We start from the raw sequence: 10,047 nt of genomic DNA on the forward strand, positions 1-10,047 counted from the left end.
TGGAAGGGCTTCACAGGGGAGGGAGAGCAGAAATTTTCCAGGCAGAAGGGAGAAAAAGGGAAGGAAGTCCATTCCTGCAAGAGACACGGGGGTGCGGGAGTGTGGACAGGCCTAGGGTTGCAGCATCATGGCAAAGGTGACTCAAAGGATCTCCAGAAATCGATTGTCTTTCAGAGAGTTGTAGTGTGTGCCAAAAACCTCAACAGCCTTTCAGAAGCATCAAGTTGCCCTAACACCCCCTCCTAACCTCCTGACTGGCTCAGAACCTATCTTGTCTAAGAATAACAGTGCCTGCTGAGGAAGGGAGAGAGTTTCTCAGTCAGTGTAACGTTTACCATATAAATTCCTATTCTGTTGACCTGCACATCTACCTCCTTTGAAAGTTATGGTTTTGTGGTTAGCCGAGTGCTAAAAACCTATAGGTTTCAAACCCCTCGTCATTGTAACTTTACCAGGAGGCTGAAGATGAACAGAATCATCACCCTAGTGAAATCCTTCAGTTACCTATACCTGCAGGGGCTCATCTTAGGAATCATAGAATATCTCATAGCTTAATTTTTAAGTTTCACAATGATGTTTATTTCTTAATGCATTGTCATAGCTTGTTCTAACCTTATCAATGTAATAATCTATTTAAATCAAACCAAACTTATTATACACTTCAGTTTAGTCTGCTTACGTTACTTCCATTTTTTTGAGGATATATTCCAAGTAATAAAATTCCACATGCAGAGTTCAAATAAAGGCATTGAATCAGCCCTTGCTGCTCTCCAGGCAAAGACATGCTTATTCCAGTAACTTTGCCAGGTGTGCGAGTGTCTACAGTTAACCCCCTTTTGTTCTCCAAGGGTCTTGCTTTATCACCCAGCCTAGAGTGCAGCGTTACGGCCTCAGCTCACTGCAGCCACGACTTCCTAGGCTCAGTGATCCTCCCACCTCAGCCTCCTGGGTAGCTGGGACTATAGGCGAGTGCCACCGCACCCGGCTAATTTTTGCATTTTTTTTGTGAGATGGGGTTTCACCATGTTGCCCAGGCTGGTCTCGAACTCCTAGTCTCAAGCAATCCTCCAGCCTCGGCCTCCCAAAGTACTAGCATCACAGGTGCGAGCCAGCACATCCAGCCTACAAGGGCATTTTTAATACCAAATGAAACAGGACCAAAATGAACTGGCTGCTACTGCAGCCGTGCACAGATAAGTAGAATGGAGACATCCATTTCTGCTCTTGGTTTTACACAGCACATCAAAGGCTATCAGAGCTGTAGGCCGTGGAGAGTTACTAAGCCCTGCAATTTGTATTTGTTGGGTGTACAATGGTGTCACATCTGCTTTCTTGAAAAATAACATTGCCTTGAGCACACACACTCTGTTGACATTCAGGTCAAAATAAGTTTTCCACTAATGCTGTGCCGTGGGGTTTGATCCTTCACTCATTCAGCAAATATTGACTGAGTGCCCACTACCATATGGGAAGACAGTACAGAAGAGGACTGACCAGGGCCATGTTTTCAGGGATTTATGTTCTATAGAAGGGAAAAAAAGAGAAACATAAACAGAAAAAAATGCAGCAGGGCATGACATCAGGGGTGCATGACTGCGGCCAGCCGTGTGCAGTCCCCTCTGTGGGCACAGGTCAGACCTGGTCCTCCCTGCGACCGCACTGACATGGCTTGCCATAGCAAACTGTGGTGATGGCACTGTTAATGTCACATTTATCTTCTAAAGTGTTGCGAGCTTAACATGTCTTCCTTTTTTCACAAAATAATGGAGGGAAATATTAAATACTGGCCAAGGACTGAAGCCTGTTGCAGACAGTGAAGGCTGGATCTGAAGGTGTGTAGGGCTCCCTGTCTAACTTTCCCAGACATCAGGAGAGAGAGGCACCATCCTGGGGGAAGAGAGGCTGCCCCAGGACTGGCAGAGGAGTCCCTACTCCGCCTTCTCTGGCAAAAGCTCAGCCAGCCCACACCAGCACCCTGGGATCTCCACTGCCTGCCCCACCTCCTCCCATTCTCCCTCACTCTGGAGCCGCCCCTGTGTGTCATCAAAGCCACCAGAGCAGGAGACTCCACACACCACTCCCTCCCTCTCGTCCCCTCCCAATGCACACCATCATCTTGCAGCCAGACAATGAGCATAGGACAGCTATTCAGAAAAGCACGTGGCTTCGGAGGCTCAGGACATGTCCTGACGGCACCTGCAGGTTTTCTTTTCCTGGGGCCGCAGGCACTGGCGGTGCTGCACCTGCCGCGGGCCAGCGCCCTGCCTGTCAGCCGCATACCTGGGCGCTGGTGCAGGCCCTGGCCTGCTCCACATCCTGCCCTGCTGCGATTCTGTCTCCCCACTGCACCATCTCTCAGTAGACTCTGTGGAGCAAGGCTGTCCCTCCCAGACCTGCTATTTGATTTTCTAGAATCCTGTGGCCATGAAAGGAGAGAGAAACACCACGCTTTTCGCCTCTCCCTCCCGGCCGCAGGCCAGGGCGAGACCTTGCTTGCCTTCCTTCAATCTGTTGTCAGTCAATTTCTTTCCTTATTATGGTGTTTCAAGAAGCAAACCCATCTCACATATATGGGCTCATGTTGTGTTTATACTAGTGCATATCTCAGAAGAGAGGTGAAACTCATCGTTTGGTGAAACAGGCATTTGTTGACATGAGAAGGCCAGCGTTCATCAGAACCAACATGTACGCTTTTTACGAAACCAAAGGTTGTGTGCTACTGGATCTTGAAAGATTTATATAATTTTTTCAAGCTCTAAGAGATGTCTGCAGAGATGAGCCTGTTCAGAGAGCCAGGGAGAGGCTGACTCAGAAGTAAGTGGCAGCAAACAACTCTGAGCAGGGGCCTGGCTGAGAGCAGAAGAGGGGCAACCCTGTGGGTGCGGGAGGCCCGTCCTCTGCCCTGGGAGCTGCGTCTGGCTGGCAAGGCTGGACTCCAGGGTCTGCAGTCTTTGCCCCTGTGATTTGTTCCTCAGTGCTGGAACAATGAGGAAGTTTTGCTAGTAGTGGTGGAGCAGGTGCCACTGACTTTGTGACCATAGCAGTGATTGAAATACTCCAAGTATTCTCCAGTGACAGGAGTGAAAAATCTTGTTTTCTGCTTTATTGGACCTCTTCACACAGGCTGTGCGTTTCATCTAGGGTACGAGAATGCTCTGTCCACTGCACAGATGACAGGCAGTTAAATGACCATCGTCTAGTCAGTGGATGTCTGCTGGCAAAGGGAGGGAGGCGGTGACAGTGCACTTCAGCGGGGAGGGCGCCCGAGTTTCACCCATGTAGACTAACGTCCTCTCAGCCGGCAAACCCTGCAGGCCCAGAACTCTGTGTGAGTGGCTGGGGCCCCATAACAGGGGCAATGTGGAGCAAAACAGGCAGGAGGGAGGCAGAAATAAACAAGGGGATGTGCGTTAGGGGGAGGAATGTTTTCTTCAGGGACTAAGTGGCAGCATGAGGTGCACAGCAAGCCATAAATTACAGAGGAAGGGGCCACGCCGTGCAGCACCCATGCTGGGGTGATGGCGTGCAGACGTGAGAACACACGGGGGGGTGTCTGGCAAGTCCTGGGCCCTCCCCGTGCTGTCCCCAAACTTTCCAGTCGGAGACCCATGTGTGGCAGTGTACTTGTGGGTGAAAGGCGGTGAGGGAGGCCTCCGTCCACTTGATGGGCACAGTGGGGATAAATCTCTTTTTAATATTAGATGTACTGACAGGCCTTCCAAAGTAGATCATTCCTCTCTTCCTAGCTGGCAAGCCCACTCGGCCCTCCAGGACCACCGCAGAGGGATGCTGAGGAAGGTGGTCTGCCTTACTGCTGGCAGGGCCCATCAATGTTCTTCCTCATTGTGGCTGGCCACATTATTTCTAACTGCCAAAAAGACCATTTGCTTTACTTTCCCTGCTTTCTGCTCATGCTTATCCAGCTTGATGCTGTCCATCAAAGGGCAATTCTAGGTGCTACTAGACGGACTTGTACAGTGAGTGCTACTGTGGTCTTATATCCGCACTCTTTCTTGATTGTTTATAAGGAACCAACTTTGTATGGCCACATAGAGTTTGTGTGGCCTAGGGGACTACGGCATTACTTTTCTACCCTCTCAGCCATCAGCATCAGCCAGTTGGTCTCCTCACCTGTGCCTGCCCACGTGGGTCTGCTCACCTGCACCTGCCCGCCCGCACCTGCTGCTGTCAGAGCTGAGAACAGGGCTGCTTTTGCAGGTCAGCCTTCAGGAGCTAGTGGGCAGGCGCAGCCTGCAGCCTGAGGCTGTAATCAAAGGCCTGAAGGCACATCTGTTGCTCATGATCCCAGGACTGTCCAGCTCACCTTTACCATGAACTCTATTTTCCCATAACCCTCCATGAAGTGACTGGAATAGTCACAGGGTGAGTAGAAAACCATGTGCATTAATCTAGAGGCTTCCTCAGCAAGACATGCAAGTAAATGCAAAGCCAGGTGGAGCTGATGACATGGGAGATCCAGAGAGGAGGTCTCACTGCATGTGTGAGCTCATGCATGCATGCATGTGTGCATGGAGGAATACACAACACACATGCACACCCACACATGCACGCACACACAACCAGAACTTAAATTAAGACCAGATAACAAAGTGCTCTAAAACTCACATAGCAATAGGTTTCAGCTAGGTGGTTAGTAATAGGTACAGGAAAAGATTTCTTCACAGTAAGCTGTGAGTTTCTGAGGCACTGTTTTCCTAAAGAGAACATCCCTGGATGCTCAGCCAACAGGGATACGGATTTGACCAAGAGTCAGCATTCTGTGGAAGTAGACACTGCATTCTTAGTTTGGCAATTTTGCAGGGAAGGTATTTGTGTATCATACAATGAGGAATCTCTTAATCACCTACTCGTGGCAGCTGAACTGCACCTTGGCTCCTGCCAGGCCTGCCCACTTAGGACGCGGATCCCTGGAGGAATTCCAGTCCTGCCCTGGAATAGCTGCAGGTGGGCTGGCAGCCAACAGCATGCACTGAGCGCTGCCTGAACGCTGGGAGGTGCGACCCAGGTGGCATGCAGGGTCGGCATGGCTGTTCTCGAGAGCGTGACACTGAACAGAACACTGCAATGCATACGGACTCTTGCATTACGTCACAATCACAAGAGTTGACAAGTACTGAACATCTCCTATGTGCTGGGCACCACTCTAGGTCCTTTCAGTCTATTCACCTAAATCTTCCCCACCCGCAGGCAGGTGTTCTGAGGAAAACCCCACCCCTCAATGACGGTGTAAAGTGAGGCGCCGAGTGCTCTAGGCACCCAGGCTGCAGTCCCACCTGGCTGCTGCCTCTCCTGTAGGTTGCACGCAGGGGCATGGTGGGTTCTGGAGGAGGGAGCCCTGGCATGGCGCTGAGTTCTTGCTCAGTGGCCCAAGCAGAGGTGTGCTTGCTCCATCCAGGGGGATCAGCTGTGAGCGCTGGGTTCAGAGCACAGGGCAGGGTGCAGGGCTCAGAGCCCCTTTTCAGGAGGCTGCAGCAGCGGCCCTGTGAGGCCGGAGAATGAAGGAAGGGCTTGGGTGCACCTCTAGTTGGGGAGCAGTACTCTTGTCCCGGAGTCTAGCCGGGGAGCACTACTCCTGTCCCTGGGTCTAGCTGGGGAGCATTGCTCCTGTCCCTGGGTCTAGCTGGGGAGCACTGCTTCTGTCCCTGGGTCTAGCCGGCAGCACTACTCCTGTCCCTGGGTCTAGCTGGGAGCACTGCTCCTTTCCCAAGGTCTAGCCGGGAGCACTACTCTTGTCCCTGGGTCTAGCTGGGAGCACTACTCCTTTCCCTGGATCTAGCTGGGGAGCAGTGCTCCTTTCCCTGGGTCTAGCCAGGGAGCATTGCTCCTTTCCCTGGGCCCAGCCGGGAGCACTGCCCTGCCTTCATTCCTGCCTCCTTGCTCCTTGGTTGCAGTCAGTACAGCAACCACCACGACACGGAGTTAACTTTCTACAAAGGGAAAATGTCCTCCTATTCCCCACTCCCCCAAAATGTATGCCAGCCCTTTCTGAGGAGGGTGGGAGATCCCCTTGATCAGGTATTCAGAGCTGGCAAAAGACAAGTGGCTCCATTGCTTTCTCCTGCTTCCAGCTGAACGTGATAATTGCTTATTTTTAGAACTGCCTCTGGTGACAGGTCATGAGCGGGCTGAGAGGTAACTCAACAGAGAAGCCCCGGAGCACCTACAGTGTGTGCTAACCCATGTGCGCTCCTGGCATGTGCAGGGACCCAGGCAGCATTTGTAAATTCTTGGGATTGTGAGCACTGAGCTGAAATGCTTAGAGCCAATGTGCCGCAGATGGCTGAAGGTAGACAGAGGAGAGTCCCAGGCATGTAGGGACAGTGGATCATACTCACAGGGGTGCTCCGCAGTCAACAGACTGCCCGCGTCCATGCAGCCTGGGAGAGAGGGCAGGGAAGGGCGCTCTCCTGGGGGAAGAGGAGCTGCCCAGGGACTGGCAGGGGAGTCCCCACCCCCGCTGCTCTGGCACAGGCTCAGCCAGCCCACACCAGCACCCTGGGATCTCCACTGCCTGCCCCACCTCCTCCCACTGCCCCTCTCTCTGAAGCCACCTCTGTGTGTCATCAAAGCCACCAGAGCAGGAGACGCCACACACCGCTCCCTCCCTCTCGTCCCCTCCCAATGCACACCATCATCTTGCAGCCAGACAATGAGCATAGGACAGCTATTCAGAAAAGCGCGTGGCTTCGGAGGCTCAGGACATGCCCTGACGGCACCTGCAGGTTTTCTTTTCCTGGGGCCGCAGGCACTGGCGGTGCTGCACCTGCCGCGGGCCAGCGCCCTGCCTGTCAGCTGCATACCTGGGCGCTGGTGCAGGCCCAGGCCTGCTCCACATCCTGCCCTGCTGCAGTCCTGTCTCCCCACTGCACCACCTCTCATTAGACTCTGTGGAGCAAGGCTGTCCCTCCCAGACCTGCTATTTGATTTTCTAGAATCCTGCGGCCATGAAAGAAGAGAAAAACACCACTCCCTTAACTCTCTGCTTACCTGTTTCCTTTTTTAAAAAATACATGGCACGAAAACTTTTTTCTCCACTCAGTTAATCTTTTTCTTTTTCCACCTCCCCCTCGCCCCACTCCGTGTTTTTGTTTTCCTCCTCCTTTTTTTCTTTCTCCTCCTCTTCCTCCTCTTTCGTTTCCAAGACAGCAAACAGCAACTCTGTTCTTCTAGACTGAGTGCTTGGTGCGGGTAGGGGCAGGGCCGCTTCTCCCCAGCACTTCCGTTGTCTGGGATGGGGTCTGCCGGCGCTGGCTGCAGGGGCTGCGCACATCACGCACACATCCCACGGCGTAACCGCCAGCGTCCCTGGAAATACGGAGGGTGCACCCACTTCCTGGTTAGCGACTAACTTGTATTTCTGGGGTTGCTATGCTATGCTCTTTTCTGTGTTTACATGGATCAAACTACAGTACCAAGTAATGAGAGATATGAAGAGGGGAAGCAGCTTGTCTTGCACTTAGTCAGATTCACACTATCCCAATAAGAACACAGCAAGTGGACCACGATATGGATTTGGCTTGTTGGAGCTCACGTAACTTGGATGCAAGTTCATGTTTATCTAATGGGATTTTAGACTTTTATCCTTTCATACAAATCATATCTCATTAATTTCCCTTTGATATTTTAGCACATTAGAGCCAGCAAAACAAACACATTAAGTCTTGAATGTGGTTAATCAGAACCCTATACGTGAGCAGTGCGATGCCAATTGCTTTAGAATTAGTGAACTCTTGATGGGATGAGAGAGATTCAAATAACTCTACTGCATGTGGTAAATGGGATACACTATGGTGTGTATGTCTGTATGTTCTGAGTGTGTCGTGAGGGAGATGTGTGTGTCTGTGTGTGGGGGGGGGGGAGGGTAGTTGCATTAATGCTGACTCCAAGAGGGTAGCATTCAGGAGCATTCTAGTGATGTTTACACCAGCACTTCACCCGACTTTCATGAAATTCATTTTTCTAAATTCAATTATTAAAGATACTTTAGAAACATCCTTCAACTTCCTTATACTAGTAAGAGACTTAAGCAATGCCATGCATTTATTACAGGGAGGGATCCAGAAACCAGGGTTCCCCATTTCCAGACTTTTGGTGCCCATACTTAATTATTACACATGAGCACCTATGAAGAACCTAAGCACACTCCAAGATGGGCACACATGTCACTGTCCTGACACACCTACCATAATCCATGCATTCAGACCATACTTACAGTTTATTCAAAGGGGGAAACAGCTTCCCTCTTTGTAACATGATGTAACAGACATTATCTCATTCAATCCTGCCTTACAGAAACCCTGCGAGGTAGAGGCAGAGAGAGCAGATGTTATTCCCATTTTACATAAATGTAATTTGTGGAGTAATAATTCATAACCTATAAATAGGGTGACAATACATCCTGCTTTGCCTGGGACAACCCCAGATTACATTGTGCTGATGTAACTATGAGCATCTCCTTTCATGATAGCATCCCATTTGGGATGATAAATGCCATGGTTCCTACCAACCTATAATCACTTTTCACTTATATCACACTTTCAAAGTTCATGTGACCTGTGCCATGCCAGGTGGTATCTTGTGACAGTAAGAGGCAGTCAGGGCTAGAACATGGGTAACAGCCTGGGCTGCAGGTCAAATCTGGTGCAAATCCCAGCTCTACCATGTCCCAGCTGTCTATCCTTGGGCTAGTGACTGGCACCTGGAAAGCACCACATTATAATTTATTATGTTTGCCACTTCATTTCTTGGCCTCTTATCATTGGCATCTTCTTCTTCTCTAGGTAGAAGCCTTTCCCTGACATCACCTGAGATGGCTCAAAGAAGCATTCCTTGTCCCTCCCTAGTTGAGGAGTCTGGCTTCCACCATTCTCCTCACAAACAGGTGTTGGTCTCTGCCTCTCCTCCCTCTTAGCATAATCTGTTGACGCTCCTCTCACTCTACCTTTCTTGGTGCCAACAGAGTTTTCCAGCCTAGTGACCACTCCATGTTCTCCACCACATCTGAACTCTTGGTAAGGCCAGGTCCCAGCCTAATGTCCAGATTCTTATTAGCACCAAATATGAAAGGCATTACATCCAAGCCAGAAACTCCCACTAAAGAAAGCAAATCCCAAGGTATGTTCAGATGAGAAGAGTGGATAGGAGAGGAATCAATGATCTCACAATACATGTACACCACATAGCAACCCAGCCTGCAGCCACGAGGGTCTGCTGGGAGATTCTGGAGCTGGAGATACTCACTCCACAGGAGTAAGTGGAGGATATGTTGCAAGAACAGATTTGCTTTAGACAAAGGTCTTCAGCATTAGAACTAGATAAGGTCTGAATCTTGGCTTTTGCCCTTTTCTAGTTGAGACACATAGGAGGTTCTTGATTTTCCAAAATCCAATTTCCTCAATCTGTAGGATGAAAATAGTAAGTAATGTTTACTTGTTAGGATAGTTGGGAGAAATTAGTGAGACAATGCATGTAAAATGCTTAGCCCAATATCTGGAACAAAAGCGCTCATTGGATTTTCATATCATGTATTATTGAGATTATGGGGATCTTAAAAATTTCATTTATTCCATTTTCTGACTTTATCATGTTTCTGAAGGATTTATGAAGGAAGACATGACTAAATGGTTTTAATTAACCTCCCAGACTTCCCAGTGCTTTTGGGCTAATTATTTCTGCTGGGAGGCAGTGACTCAGGCTCTAAATGCCACTCACAGAGAGGATTCCTAAATCCTTCTGCTTACTTCCACACTGTTCTCTGTCTTCAGGCTGTGTGGCTCCGAGTGGTGGTGTCCTCCCTCAGGGAGCAGGCTGCTTAGGTCCCCTTCATCCACACGAGGCCTTGGAAATGCAGATGGGAGGTGGGCAGGTGCAACTCAGGCTAGGAGAGGGCAGCCTGGGTTTCAGCCAGTGCATCCAAATGTCCTCCACGCTGACAATCTCTCACCCCAGAGACCTCTGTGAGCCTAGCTGGGATCACATAATAGGGGCAGTGTGGAGCAAAACGGAAAAGAGGGAAGTAAAAATAAA

Source organism: Pongo pygmaeus, chromosome 7, assembly GCF_028885625.2.
Source record: "Pongo pygmaeus isolate AG05252 chromosome 7, NHGRI_mPonPyg2-v2.0_pri, whole genome shotgun sequence".
Taxonomy (NCBI): domain Eukaryota; kingdom Metazoa; phylum Chordata; class Mammalia; order Primates; family Hominidae; genus Pongo; species Pongo pygmaeus.